The sequence below is a fragment of the Ipomoea nil genome, unplaced genomic scaffold, assembly GCF_001879475.1.
Source record: "Ipomoea nil cultivar Tokyo-kokei standard unplaced genomic scaffold, Asagao_1.1 scaffold1869, whole genome shotgun sequence".
NCBI classification, from domain to species: Eukaryota; Viridiplantae; Streptophyta; class Magnoliopsida; order Solanales; family Convolvulaceae; genus Ipomoea; species Ipomoea nil.
Genome location: NW_017618297.1, coordinates 138,090 through 154,428, shown reverse-complemented (window position 1 = coordinate 154,428; position 16,339 = coordinate 138,090). Strand labels below are relative to the sequence as shown.

Here is a 16,339-nt window from a genome sequence, read left to right as displayed (position 1 = left end):
GAGCGTAAGTTGATTGAATTACCGGAGATTTAGAAGCCGTCCCGGAAAAGCTTCTAAGGTAGACGACCCCAACTATTGCAAGTATCATCGTCTCCTCGGACACTCGATTGAAAAATGTTTCGTCTTTAAAGATAAGGTGATGAGACTTGCTCGTGATGGAAAGATTGAGCTGGCCGATGCAACTGCCAGCACCAATCAAATTTCATGCGGAAGGTTCGCTCCGTTAGTTGAGGAGAGTGATGAAGAGAATGGGGGCAAGCAATACAAACGCCCGCTTCCATTTACTGTGAAACATGCTACTAGGCAACAGCCGGAATTACCACAGGTCAATCCGGTATGCGAGAAGGATTGGGTAATTGTTACCCGCAAAAAACAAAGGAACAATGCTGACATGTTAGATCTTTGAAGAGAATAACGAAGCAATGGGTTGAGAGAAAGCCAGCAAGAGACCTCGCCTATGGCACAAAGATGAGAGGACGTCCCGGCACGTCTCGAACACCAGTTGCCCTGGTTCAATACATGCCGAAGACGCTTCCTCCGCATGGGACAAATATTCCTGGAACTCGCTTGAGTATTAAAGAGAGACATGTTGAAGAGGAGGAATGTTCATTCCCCGTGATTGAGGGAGGTGACGAGGTTCAAGTCCACAAAGCCGCGTCTTATACCGCCGAGATAACTTTTAAGATGAGGATCTATTGCTTGGTGGTACACCACATAATCGTCCGTTGTTTGTTGAAGGTTATGCCCGCGAGCAAAAGATTAAAAGGATTTTGATTGATCAAGGGTCGGCTGTGAACATTCTGTCACTCCGAGCTATGAAAGAACTTGGCATCTCCACCGATGAGCTCTCTCAAAGCCGCTTAATGATTCAAGGATTTAATCAAGCGGACAAAGAGCACTGGGTACCATCAGACTCGACCTCAGGATCGGAACACTAAACTCAAGTACACTATGTTATGTGATAGATGCAAGGACGTCGTACAACTTGCTGCTGGGCCGGCCTTGGATACATGAGAATGGAGTAGTTCCCTCATCCTGGCACCAATGCCTCATGTTTGAAAAAGGCGGGGTGATAGAAAAGGTAGTCGCTGATCAAACTCCCTTCATTGAAGCAGAATCATACTTTGCAGATGCAAAGTTTTACTTGAAGAAACAAGTTGTAGAGGAAGCCGAGCGAAGCAATGTTGACACACCTCTTGATCCAAAGTGGAAAGGCAAGAAAGTTGTAGACCAAGCTCATTGCGACAAGGAACTTGTTTTCCCACTCGCAAGGATTGAGACATTAAAAGCAGCAGCTCCAGTTTAAATCGCTTGAAGATGAAGCTCAAGTTGGGGCAAGTCAAATAGTGCCCGCTAAGCGGCACTGGCGGCTTCGACCCTAATGCATATAAACTTCTATTCAAAGCTGGATATGATCCAAAGAGCCACAAAAGCTGGGGAAACTCATCCCAGAAGCTGGTGGTAAAGGCAAGTCCAATCAGCAGGAGCCACATGAACGGAAAGGATTGGGTTATATTCCCCTAAGCCCGTGCGAATATTCATAAACAGAGCCACAAGTAATTGCATCACTTCTACAGATGAGGAGGAAGGTGACAAGAAACAGTCTGTTTTTGATAGAATCAGAGATGTAGAATCACGACAATCAGTCTTCCGCAGACTTGGGCCGAATCCCAAACCGGCTAAGAGAAAATCAGTACATGACAGAATTGGGCCTACTCAGAGTTCGAAGGAGCAGACCAACCCTCCTACTGAAATGGAACCCTCAAAAAGGCTCAGGAGTGCCGTTCCATCTCGCATGAGAAGATAAGTTAATATCCATGTCTCGTGTGGTGAAGTTTTGAAGGTCCAACCAAGAACCATTGTACACACCCAAGTGCGAGAAAGAAGTCAAGAAAATATTGATTCAAGTTGTGAGGCAACACCAAGTCAAGATGAGATGGCATCGTCATTTCATATAACATTATACGATGAGATTCCAACCGAGGGTGAAGATGCAGAAGATGCACCTCAAGAGCTAGAAGAAGGGGTACAAGCCGCAGTGGACGAACTAAAAGAGGTGGATCTAGGAACTCCTGAAAGTCCTCGACCTATCTTCATTAGTTCACTCCTTTCCAACGAAGATGAAGAAATATATGTCACACTTTTGAAAGAATATATCGATGTATTTGCATGGACATACAAGGAGATGCCAGGGTTGGACCCAAAGATAGCCGTGCACCGCTTGGCAGTAAAAAGGGGTGTCGCCCGATTAAGCAAGCTCAACGGCGCTTCCGCCCCGAGCTCATTCCCTCAATCGAAGCAGAAGTCAACAAGCTTATAGAGGCTGGTTTCATTCGCGAAGTTAAATACCCAACTTGGATATCCAGCATTGTGCCTGTGCGCAAGAAGAATGGCCAGATCCGCGTGTGCGTAGACTTTCGGGATCTTAATGTTGCATGCCCGAAAGATGACTTCCCGCTCCCTATCACAGAGTTAATGATAGATGCTGTAACTGGACACGAGATCATGTCATTCATGGATGGCTCATCCGGTTACAATCAAATCCGCATGGCGCCAGAAGATGAGGAGTTTACAGCGTTTCGTACGCCAAAAGGTATCTACTGCTACAAAGTGATGCCCTTTGGTCTGAAAAATGCAGGTGCTACATACCAAAGGGCCATGCAGACTATATTTGACGACATGCTGCATAAAATGGTGGAATGTTACGTAGACGACTTGGTTGTGAAGTCGAAACTTCGCACAGATCACATGATGCATCTAAGACAAGTATTTGACCGCTTGCGGAAGTTTCAACTCAAAATGAACCCCCTGAAATGTGCTTTTGGGGTTGCTGCAGGCAAATTCCTTGGGTTTACTGTTCGACATAGGGGCATTGAGATCGAACAAGCAAAGATCGACGCTATAATGAAGATGCCTGAGCCAAAGAACCTTCATGAGCTTAAAAGCTTGCAAGGGAAGTTGGCTTATATAAGAAGATTCATATCAAACCTAGCAGGAAGATGTCAGCCCTTTAGCCGGTTAATGAAGAAGGGTGTCCCATTTGTATGGGATGAGGCCTGCAAGAATGCTTTCCAAAGCATCAAGTCCTATTTAATGAAGCCGCCTGTGCTAACTGCTCCAATTCTAGGACGCTCGTTGATCCTTTACATCTCCGCCCAAGAAAGCTCGGTGGGTGCTTTACTTGCACAAGAGAATGATAACGGGAAAGAAAATGCCCTTTATTATTTAAGTAGAATGATGACGCCAAATGAGCTCAAATATCTGCCAATTGAGAAGTTGTGTCTGGCCCTTGTATTCGCCATCAGGAAGCTCAAGCATTATTTCGAAGCGCATACAATTCGACTAGTTTCCAGGGCAAACCCAGTGAAGTATGTCATGTCAAAGGTTGTTCTTTCCGATCGACTTGCTAGGTGGTACTTATTATTTCAACAGTTTGAGATCACTTATGTACCACAAAAGTCCATCAAGGGGCAAGCCTTAGCAGATTTCCTAGCTGATCATCCAATTCCTGCCGAATGGGAGCTGTCCAGTGACCTACCTGATGAGGATGTGCTTGTGGTTGAAGTTTTACCTCCATGGAAGATGTACTTTGATGGAGCGGCGCACAAAGAGGGGGCAGGCGCTGGAGTTGTCTTTGTTACGCCTGAAGGGGAAGTGCTTCCTTATTCATTTACCTTGACGGAACGCTGCTCGAACAATGTTGCCGAGTATCAGGCACTCATTTTGGGACTTGAAATTGCAGCCGATATGAAGCAACTAAGGGTTAACATATACGGGGACTCCATACTAATTATCAACCAAGTACTTGGGTTTACGAAGTAAAAAAGCCTGAGTTGATCCCATACAACAGTTATGCAAAGACACTCCTGCATTGGCTAGGAGATGCTACGATGGAGCATATTCCAAGGAAACATAATAAGCAAGCCGATGCCTTAGCTGCTTTGGCTTCAACTATATCACATCCTATAGATGAGGCTCGGCTACGAGTATGCCAAAAATGGGTGGTCCCTCCAATCTTCGAGGACGATGGCTCTCTTGACGACATTGTTGAAACTCCCGACTGCTTCTGTCTATGAGGTAGATAAAGAGGATTGGAGGCAATCATTGATTGACTACCTTGTTGATGGGAAGTTACCCCAAGACCCTCGTAAGAGGGTAGATGTAAGACGTCGAGCTCCTCGCTTCATATATTTCAAGGATGCGCTATACCGGCGCTCGTTTGATGGTGTGTTTCTTCGATGTTTAGGCGAAGAGGAAGCTTTACAAGCGATGGAGGAGGCTCACTCTGGAGTGTGCGGTGCTCATCAGTCTGGTCCTAAGTTACATTTTCACATCAAAAGAATGGGTTACTACTGGCCTACGATGGTGAAGGATTGCATAGACTATGCACGGAGATGTCAAGCATGTCAATTTCATGCGAACTTTATCCATCAACATCCTGAACCGCTACATCCGACGGTAGCATCGTGGCCATTTGATGCATGGGGGCTCGATGTGGTTGGTCCTATTACACCCAAGTCATCAGCAGGGCATTCGTATATATTAGCAGCCACCGATTATTTCTCAAAGTGGGCTGAAGCAGTGGCTTTAAAGGAAGTGAAGAAGGAAAATGTTGCAGATTTCATCCGAGTTCACATTATCTATCGTTTTGGCATCCCTCGGTATATCCTAACCGACAACGGGAAACCATTCGATAATAAATTGATGGATAAAATCTGCAAACTTTTTGAGTTCGAGCAAAGAAATTCATCAGCTTATTATGCAGCTGCAAATGGACTTGCCGAGGCTTTTAACAAAACTCTATGCAATCTACTAAAAAAGGTGGTGTCGAAGTCAAAACGTGATTGGCAAGAAAGGATGGAAGAAGCACTGTGGGCATACAGAACTACATACCGTACACCAACACAAAGCACTCCATACTCACTGGTTTACGGGGTTGAAGCAGTCTTGCCTCTTGAACGCCAAATACCTTCTCTAAGGTTAGCTATCCAAGAAGGCCTTACAGACGAGGATAATGTAAAGTTGCGGTTGGCAGAGTTAGAAGCTCTCGATGAGAAGAGATTGCAGGCCCAACAAAGTTTAGAATGCTATCAAGCTCGAATTTCTAGAGCTTTCAACAAGAGGGTAAGGATTCGCTCATTTCAGGTTGGTGACAAGGTGTTGGCGGTTCGTAGACCTATCATTATTACAAGGAAAACTGGGCATAAGTTTACCCCAAAATGGGATGGACCTTACGTGGTACAAGAAGCATACTCAAGAGGTGCTTACAAGCTAATTGATGAAGATGGTGTGCGAGTTGGCCCTATTAACGGGAAATTCTTAAAGATCTATCATCCCTAAGCACACGGACTACATGATGAGTGATATCCACCAAAATGCAGCACGTGGTTAAACTGCTAATGCATCTCGCTTGTCTATGGGTGGGACCAAGTCATAGACGCTCCTGACCCGCACGAGCTTAAACTGTGTACGGTAAACTCCTGGCCCGCATGAGTTTAAACTTTGAACGGCCCTACCTATTCAAATGGTCCTTTGAACTACGTTTGACTTGATCTCCTTCGCAGGAGTACGTAGGCAGCTTAGAAACACCTCCTCTTCTAAGTTCAGTCATAACTAAAATAAACCCCTTTGTGTCCCTTTTATGTCACGTTTGTTCGAATAATGTAGATGTATTGGAGATGGGTCATCTCTGTTCACGTTGTAATTACGGGTGAATTCTTTTGTCAGATTTCTATTAGAGTGACTTGTTTGGGTTTAGACTTAGTTGCTTCTGTTCATGCTGAAGTTCAATTGTTCGCAAGTATTGTTGAAAAGATAAGAGAAATCAAGTCGTATTCAAGTCTTGTTTCCAAGTATAAAACTCATGCGTTATACAAAAAAAAAAAAAAAAAAAATCTCTAAGCAAAAAAAAAATATAAATAAATCTAAAGTATTCTAAAGCTCATGAGATCTTCCTTATACGCTTCCAGCTCTCTTTTGATTGAAGTAAGCTTTTCTTCATCTTCATCTGTCAACGTGGGGCAGTCTCGAATACGTTTAATTTCATCCTCAGCGGTGGTCACGGCCTATTGCGATGCGTTATGTTGTTCTTGAGCCTTCGTCACACGGTCTTGGAGTTCCGGGTTCTTGGCTTCAATCTCCTTCAACTCTTCCTGTGCATCCTTTATCGTTTTCTCCAGGAGGGCTTTTCGATCGGCGGCGTCTTCGAGGGTTTTCTGTTCGTCAAGAAGAAGCGCTTCGGTTTGAGAACACTTCCGTTGAGCTTCCACAAGGATACCTTGCGTTAGAACTAGCTTCGCGGCTTGGGTTTCAACGGGCAGTGCATTCGAGAGCTGTGACCGCGCCCGATCGAAATCTTTAGCTTTGTTAAAGAACTCGGCCACTCGTCGCTTCAATATTGATAAGTCCACCCCGTCCCGTCCCATTTCTTGGAGTTGTCTTTCAACGCTTCCTTGGAAGGAAGAAATTCTTTCAGCTGGGATCTCATTAAGCTTCCTGCAGATACTACTCCAAACTCCCGCAATGAAAGCCATGTATTGTGATATAAACGACTCCTCGCCGGGGAAGATAGAGGCTTGGGACGGCTCTGGCTGCATATCCTGAGGAGTTGTGTTTAAGGGCAACGTCGACTGGTGGGATTCTACCTCGAGGTCAAGGGTATTAGAGCGTCCGCCACTTTGTCCCATTGAAGACTGGTGATTTGATGACTGGACATCGTTGCTAACATGTGGCTCGGCAGGATCCTGTGAGAAGTAGTGCATGTACGTTAACAAAGGCCAAAGTCCAACGATATACGAAACGGGAGAATTTGGGGAAGTATCTTAACCTGGTTTAATGGTCTCCCTCTAGGCCTTTTCCAACAGCGATCTTGGTCGTCATCACTACCAGCGTCCTCGTCCGAGCTTCGTTGCCTCGCTTGCTCCTCCCTGCTCCTTCGAGCGACATGTCCTGAGGCCCTATCCCGAGATGACATGTCCTCTTGTGCAGGTGTTTTTTTGTTCCTTGAGGTGGTCAGTTGGTCTCTTTGTTCTTGAGTGCCTTCCTCGCCGACAGGTACGTTTGGGTTTCCGTTAACGGCTATGTCTGTGAAATGATTCTCGAGAAGGTTTGCACTCACATCGATCAACCAGGCCTTGTACTCGTTCGAAAAATGCTTCTTTGGAGCAACCGGGCTCATGGGAAATGTCGCCCTAGATTGGGAGTTGATATTATCATATTGGCGATGAAGTCGGAATCCTTCGGTGAGTGAAGCATAACGGACATCCTTCGCCAACAGGCCGGGGGCATATGCTTGATAGAATCCAAATTGACGACTGAAGCGATGCGGCATGTAAGGCTCAGCTTTGCATTGAGACCCTTGGCGCAAAACGAGGAAGCTGGGGCGCAAACATATGAAGTACTCAAAGTCTTCCCTACTCCCTCTACGGTCGTCGTAAAAGATAAAATCTCTACTATCCTTGCGGGAGTTGCAGAGCCAAGAAACGTCCCCTTTGAATATCTTCTTACGGGCATCCATCTCGGTGTAATACCTTGCACCACCTTCTCCAGAATTAGTGACCATCTTTGGGTTTGCTAACGTGAGGCTGGGGGTCTTAAAGTGGGTTTGGTAGTAAGTTGCTAGCCAGCTGTACACGTAATGGATTGGAAAAGGATCTCCTATTTGACCAGGAGAGTGGGATTCCGAGATTGAGTTTAAACCAGAATAAATACTAGCAAGTACTGGAGCCGCAAGACATATCTTATCTCCTTTAGCCATCATACATGCTATCCTGAAAGTCTCTGGGCGAATGGTTCTTGTTGGTGTACCTGGCAGGACAAACACGCAAAGCCAACAAGATAAAAATGCGGCCAAATAAGCTTCCTTTTCGAAACGCTGAGAGATGCCTAGTTCAAGAAAGGGCGTCCTGCTCACATCTAACCACCTGAGGGATTTGTTAAGTTCTCCGCTTGGGTTGTGGGTATTCTTTGGCCGAGATTTCCTGTCCTTTTGAGATGGAGGTGGAGGAGCTGGATGTGTTCGCGGTTTTCTGCACCAGAAGTCAATCCATCGCGATGCTTGAACAAAGGGGGTGCCATCCTCTTGCTGGTTTAAAAGGTAAAAGGCCTCGAATAAGCTTGCACAACACCTGTTTGGGCCCCTTTTTAGGTCCAGGGCACTCGGGATGTGTTCGTCGTAAATATCGCCGGACAGTGGTAGTCCTCCAAGAACGTGCAAATCCCGAGGCGATATGCTCACCTCACCCGACGAGGTGATCAGGGTGTTGGTTCTTGGGCACCATGCTTCGCAGAAGGCTTTGACAATGTTGATGTTACGGTCATATGTAAATAATGACGCAAACACAGCATCATATATCTTCCCCTCCTTTAAGGTGTCGTGGGAGAAGTGAAGCGTTTCTTCAACCCACTCCCAATATCCTTTTAGAAAAGTGAATTCGCCCTCGAAGTCTATGTCTTGGCCCCACGAGACCTCAGCATTAAGGATACGACGCCCCAGTGTAGGAAGGGCGTCTTTGGAAGGTTGGTGCTGCATTCCGGGTAGCAAGGTCCACACCTTGGATGGCGGGCATTCGTACTCGGGGGTCCAGTTACTCGCATGATACGACACCGTGAGCTTTGGCGGGTCGCGTAGTACTATGGGTGGGTTAACCTTCAGTATGACTTGATGATCACTATTTCTGCTCGATATAACCATGACATCTTGCCCGTTACGCCGTTGATCTTGAAAGTACACCATCTTGAAGGTGTCAAAGTCGAAAAGTCGCTGCAAAAAAAAATAATAATAATAACTATGATATATTATGCACAAGTGTATAGCATATACATAACACAAAATTAAATTGACGAATTATATATATATGGCAAATTTTTTTTTTGGACAATGGTCCACACAATTTTATGGACCATGGTCCACGCAATAATGGTTGTATACATATACTACATGTGGACTACATATGTTAATACATTGTATATGTATATACACAATATTATATAATTATTATTGTTATTATTATTATTACTATCATTATTATTAGTAATGTTATTATTATTATATTATTATTATATTACTTCTATTAAAATATTACAAAAAAAAGAGAAAATAAAAAAAGTAAGTAAAAAAAAAAAACAAATCAAGAAAAATCAAAAAAGGAAAAACAAAACAGAAAACAAAGCAAAAGAAACAAAAAAAAAACGAAAGAAAATATGAAAAACTACATGTATATATATGTGAGCATAATTTGTGTTAGTATAATGTTAATATAATATAATGATATATGTAATGTAATGTATTTGTATGAGGAGTAAGGGTTGGCACGTGGGGCCATGTTAGAGACTTTTGGAATTTAGCCTTTCTTCGGATAATATTAAAGTCTTTTTGTTGTCCATTTTGTCATTCCCCATAAGCATAGCACTGCAAAGTCACATGGTTAATAAAGGAAAAAGTTGGCTTTGGAATTTGCATATAGACAGAGCCGTAGACTGAAATGGTTGCCAAAACAGATCCAAGCCCTTCAAAGCTCATCCTTTAGTCATCGACGACAACTCTGGAGCAACAATATTTCGGCGGGTGTGAGCAACTTTCCAATGGGAACCGCAGCATCGACGTTCAGTAACTTCCTTCATCTCTGTCTTCTCCCACCCTATGCGGGATGATGGTGGTGCAAGAAGTAGTGTCCGGCGATCCAACGGTGACTTCGATGGAGATCAAATTCCTGCACCAACAACAATGGATAAACAGAGCTCTGCAACCGGCGGCCTTAGGACTTTAGTCAATCCCCTAGCAATGATAATAAGATGCAGAAGGAAGCTTCAACAACTGCAATTTGCGACCGGCGGCTTCTACAAAGAACTCCGGTGGCGGCAGCAACGCAACAGCTCGGGTGACCTCCAGCAGCGGCGATCTCCGGCGAACCTGCAAAAGACAGAAACAGGGCTCTGCAACCGGCGTCCGGCGACTTCTGTGAAGAACCTCCGGCAGCTGCGTTGGCAACGGGCTTCAACGATTTACGACCAGCGGCCTTGACGGTGGAAAGTTCCAGCGGCGGCTTTGCAAAAAAAAAAAAAAAAAAACAAAAAAAAAAAAAAAAAAAAAACAAAAAGCGACCGGCGGCATTTGCGAAGAACTCCGGCCGGAGAAGCAACGAACCTCCGAGTGGCAATCAACAAGAGCTCTCAGTTTGCTTCCTAAGTTCATGATCGCCCAAATTCTTCCTCATATGTATTGTCATTCCTGAAGAAACATATATGGGAAGAGAGGGTGCAAAGATGAGAGGTTTACCTATTGAGGAGCAAGCTGTTCTTTCTTGGCCTTGGTTCCGCTGATTGCTGTGGGTTTGGGGTTGATGGAGGAAGTATTTATAGTGTACTGGGAGGGGGTGTCATGGTTGGATTACACTTTTAATGTTATCATGATTGGGATTGAATTTAACGGTACAACTGGGATCACGGACGAGATAAGTCTAAGTTTTTTTTTTTTTTTTTTTTTTTTTTTTTTTTTGCATGGTCACCAATGTTAGAGACGAGTCTGATGGTTAGTACGCTCAGAATTTGAGATGGTCTAGTCCTACTGGGTTTAACCATAGTGCAGAGCTGAGCTTGACCTTACATTATTTGATTTTGGGCTTTGGAATATCTAACGTGGGCCAATAAATGTTGTATGAGCCCAATATCCCTTCACCAGCTTCATCATAAATTAATTTTGGGCTCAATGAATAATTTTGGGCTCATGATGTTATAAGACACTCCCATGGATTTGAATGGCCATGTGTTAAAATTTCGAGACTTTCTCACTCCAAGCACATTAAGCGGCATGTCCCGGCAAGTCTCGAGGGGGCAATTTGTAGACACCGAAAATTTGAACCCAATAAATGGACCGATTAAAGTATTATTGAGCTAATGTTGAGATTGATGATTGGGCCGATTTGATTAATTGGATCATGGAAATTAATTTAATTTAATTAGCCCAATTAGATTTGATTTGGGCCATTGAATTAATTAATTAGTTGGCCCAAGCCCATTTCATATTTGAATTTAAATTATAATTATAATTTAAATATAATATTAATTTTATTATATTTGAATTAGATATTTATAATTTAATTTGAATTTGAATTAGATTATACGATAATGAACCTGGACTTGATTCTGGGCAAGGTTCATTTTCTAGAATAATTAATTAATTAATTAATTAATTAAAGGGGGAGTTTGTTGAGGAATGTTGGTTAGGCTTCTAGTATAAATAGGGCCTTCATTTTCGTTCCAAAATACACTTGAAAGTTTGAAGAACTTGAATGCTTAGAGCTTGAAGGCATTGAACAACTTGAAGACTTAAGGAGTTGAGAGCATTTGAAGAACGCTTAAAGGCTTGGATGCATCTTTTGAATATTTTGCAGGCAATTTGAATCCATTGCAGGTACTTTGGAGCTTTGCAGAATTGATTGTCTCGAAGATCTTGAAGTCTTTTGAAGGCATTTGAGGACCTTAAGGCGGCTTGAATCCATTGCATGTGTTTTTTGAAATTTTGCAGGATTGATTACTTCTAAATCCTTGACGCTCGTTGTTGGGAGTCACGCCAATTAAATCCCGGAAGCTACGCCAATTGAATCCCGGAGGCACGCGCCACTTAAATCCCGGAGGCTACGCTACTTGAATCCCGGAGGCACTTCTATAGATAACGTTAGTGAAGAATCAGAGGACTAGACAGAGATTTTGTACCTGCATTGAATTATACACACGCTGTACACGGAATTTTGTGAATATATACAAAGTTTACATTTTTGTGTTTACACTTATAACTATGTGTGCAACTACTTAGAACTATAGGTGCAACTGCTTAGAACTATAGGTGCAACTAAGTATTGATGCTCAGTGTAAATTTTTACTTGCACCTATAATACATTTTACATGCACTTGTAATAAATTTTACTTGCACTTCGATGTTCAATTATTTACGAAAATGCCACCGCGTTTTTTTAAAAAATCAGTGTTTCTCATCCATTAGATCTGGACACGTGGACGAACAGAATTCATTCCTATTTCGCGCCTGGGCGAAGCATTCGCACCTGAGTGCGATTCTATATAAATATATATAGTAGATTATAGATATAGATATTATTAATTTGATATATGTGCATTCGGTTTTAGTTATTAGATTGGGAGGATCGGACCAGGCTCTTCAAAGACAAAAAACAGTCATAACAGTTGAATTTTTTTTTTTGAAAGCCAAAAGCACCTTCATTCATAAATATTCAAAGACGGAAAATCATAAATTAAAGGAAAGGAGGAGTGACAATTTATATCATGCACCACGGCGCATATAGCAATGTGCGCCCAAGCACACAGCGCGTGCGTTTTTTGTTGACGTCACTCCGTCCGTCCAAACAAACCAAACCCCATTATGTGTATTTAGTTAAAATTTCATGTGTATTGTGTTATGAGTTTATGTGTATTATGTTAAGAGTTTATGTGTATTATGTTAACCAAACCCCATTATGTGTATTCAGTTAAAAGTTTATGTGTGCTGTGTTATGAGTTTATGTGTATTCAGTTAAGAGTTTATGTGTATTATGTTAACTAAACCCCATTATGTGTATTTAGTTAAAAGTTTATGTCTATTATGTATTATGTTAGATTATGTGTATTCTTTTATGAGTTTATGTGTATTCTGTTATGAGTTTATGTGCATTCGAAACAGAGAATTTTTTTTAACAACTTAATAAAACAACGTCGTTTTGGGAAGTGCGGGGCGCACAATGCTATGTGCGCCGTGCCGTGGTGCACGGTATAACGATTGAAGGAGGAGTAGAGCCAAACCACTCCGTTACTCCATACAAGAACTGAACCACTCTAATACATAAGCAAAACAGAATTTAATACATAAGCAAGCTAGATAGAAGCAAATGACAGGCGGCACAACGAAAAATTGCCAAATTCCAATAGAATACTACTATTGTCTACAAGTCTTCAAATTAGTTTCCAACTAGCTACTAAACATACAATATTACAAGTGAACTAAGTATGAATATATATATATATATATATATATATATATATATATATATATATATATATATTACAAAGGAAGGGGGATACCCATACAATCTATGCCTACACTGAGGCTTGAAACCTAGACCTCCCACATAGGGGAGCAATTCGATACCAGTGGACCACAAGCCACCGGTATATATATATATATATATAGTGATAGAAAATAGAACTCAGAATTGCATTGCACATACATAATGCATGATTCAAAAACTAACAGAAGGTACATTACATCTATTAAAAAAGTAAATTAAAGCTGAAATACCAAAACCAACCACTGGGATGCTTTCTTTAAGCAAAGCAATCTTCTTAATTAGCTTGAATTGTTGACACTCATCATCATCAACTCCAACAATATGTCTGCATATATATATATATATATATATATATATATATATATATATATATATATATATATATATAGGCTTCGAATCCGGTACACCCCCTTTGATAAATGAGGTCATGAGACCTCATGCTATCCATTGATTAATTTTCCATCAATGGTTCAGATAATTAGAGATTATTAAAAGAAGAAAGGATATATATTAACCAAAAGGATTAAACTGTAATTGTAGTTATTGAACTATTTATGGCATTAATAGTAATGGAATCTTAAGTATTAAATTAGGGATATAATTTATGGTAATTGAGGAGATGGATCGTTAAATCTTCAGGGAACCAAGAAACGCACTTCAGTAATGGTTGGACCAAGCACAGGTAGGTGCATTACTTCATATTGGCGTGTGCGTAATACCTGTATTTGCGTTTTTTACTGTTTTTGTTGACGTGACGAAGGACCTACGAAATAGAGGTATTTGTGAACCTTTGGAAAAAGCAGTTATGTGGAAGCGTGGCTGCATACCAGCGTCTGCAACCCTTCCGGCTATATTACGTCGTGTATATATAATGGGAGCTTAGGGGCCGGGTGCGTGTAGTAACAATAGTCAGTGCATTATAGATGATTAGGCACTATGTCGGTGCATAGTCGTGCGTTCGCATGTGCGTAATACCAACATTTCCGTTGCTTATTTTTTCATTTATGCGGTTGCGTGATTGCATATAAGCTTGTGCAACCCTGCCGGGTTTATTAGGGCGTGTATGTATAGGGGGAGCTTAGGGGCCAGGTGCGTGGAGTAACAAAAGTCCGTTCATTACGGCTGAGTATGCACTTGACGGTTCGTAGTCGTGTATTGGTATGTGCATATTACCAATAGGACCGTTACTAATTTGTTAGTTGATGGGAAGAGCGGACTATCAATTAGGGCTATCTATGAACCTCAGGAAACAGCTGGTATGTGGTAGCGTGGATGCATATAAGCATATGCATACCCGTCCGGGTTTATGCAATCATGTATATATGATGGGAGCTTAGGGGCCGGGTGTGTGTAGTAGTAATCGTCTGTGCATTATACTGATGTTATGCGGTGGGATAGTGGTGTGTTTATTTTTTGGTTCTGTTAGTTTACGGGGGTGACACACGTGGATTTAAAACACCCCATGCGAGGGCGTTAGTTGAGGAGGATGGTTAGTAGCCAACAGTTGGTATGTGGTAGCGTATCACTGGTTCCCTGGTTCGACATTGGTTCCCTGTATAGTTGGTTGTGAATGTTTGGTTTTTAATTATTAAATAAATGGATATTACCACTCGTATTGGTCAACTGCCTGTATTTTGTGATCAAATGTAAATGTGATGAAATTGTTGTTATATTGAAGATGGTGACGGGATATACTGTGCAATGGATGTATCACCACTTGGCCAGCTTCTGCAACCCTTCCGGCTATATTACGTCGTGTATATATAATGGGAGCTTAGGGGCCGGGTGCGTGTAGTAACAATAGTCAGTGCGTTATAGATGATTAGGCACTATGTCAGTGCATAGTCGTGTGTTCGCATGTGCGTAATACCAACATTTTCGTTGCTTATTTTTTTGTTTATGCGGTAGCGTGATTGCATATAAGCTTGTGCAACCCTGTCGGGTTTATTAGGGCGTGTATGTATAGGGGGAGCTTAGGGGCCGGGTGCGTGGAGTAACAAAAGTCCGTTCATTATGCCTAAGTATGCACTTGACGGTGCGTAGTCATGTATTGGTATGTGCATATTACCAATAGGACCGTTACTAATATAGGCTTACCCCCCTCACACTTAAGCTTTTGCTTGTCCTCAAGCAAAACTAAGGAATAAAATCACAAGTCAAAACGTACAAATTACTCATGCTCTCTCTTGCACAACCTTTCAAACCACCAACCCACTTGCTACAAAACAACAAGCTTCAAGAATCAAATTAGTTTGGCACATAAGAGACCCATTTCCAAGCCAATAACCAAGCACCAAGAATTTAAAGCATGTGAGGATCAAATGTGCACAAATACTCAGTTGAGATTATGCAAGATGCGGTTCATGAATGAGATCCCTTAGGCTTGCCTTTCATACTCCCCTAGATCAAATCTAAGAATGCATGCTAAGATCAAATAGGACTTTATTTAGCTTGTAATGGGGCTACGGGTGATGGCTAACAAAGAAGTGGTATGGAAAAATTAATCAAAAAGAGAGAATGTCGCAATTTATCTAAACTTTTCAAAATTTGGAAGAGATGAGATAATCATAATTCCAAGGAGCAAATTTCTTTTAAGAACTTAGCATCTCTTTGGTAAAGTGGGGATCCAAACTCAAAAACTTTCAATCTTTTTTTTTTTTTCTCATTCTTTTCTTTGTCTTTGGACTTCTTTTGGATATAGCAAGATAATTTTAATCCAAACTTTCATGACCTCCACACTTGAACATTTGTAACACTAGCTGCTTTTTTCGTAGCACAACTCCATAAAACTCTTCATACGGACAAGATGAAGATAAAAGTTTCATTCTCTCAAGGGTGGAAGGGAAATATTTGGCCACGGGCTAAGGGTTATAATAATGGGGTAAATCAAAGAAAAACAATCACAAAGAGGGGATAAGTGCTTAGCACTTATTTGAACAAACAAAAGGCACAATGGGGATACGAAGGATAAAATATATATATGGACAGGTTTAAAGGGTATGGCTAAACAAAAATGGCCTAAATCACTTCAAAACATGCAAAACTTAGACATCACTTAGGGAGTAATGAGGCAAGTTCTAGCAAAACACCCATGACCGGAATCTCACATAAGCCTTCACTAGCAATGCAAAACACAAGATCAAGAACTAATCCAATTATTAAGTCGTTAACAAAGCTATTGGCAAGAGAATAGATCAAATATGTGTTACACCTCAAATCATCCATCACAAATTGAGATGCAGCAAGCACCACTAAAACAAACC

The 16,339-nt window shown here is 41.8% G+C and overlaps 1 long non-coding RNA gene across 1 annotated transcript; it reads right to left on the bottom strand.

Moving 5' to 3' along the window:
- Positions 1–9,357: 9,357 nt before the first annotated feature.
- LOC109193379 lies at positions 9,358–10,440 on the bottom strand. The gene is made up of 2 exons (XR_002056269.1): positions 10,277–10,440; positions 9,358–10,182 (listed from the first exon to the last, which is right to left on the bottom strand). It is a non-coding gene; the product is annotated as an uncharacterized LOC109193379 (long non-coding RNA).
- Between the last annotated feature and the right edge of the window lie 5,899 nt (positions 10,441–16,339).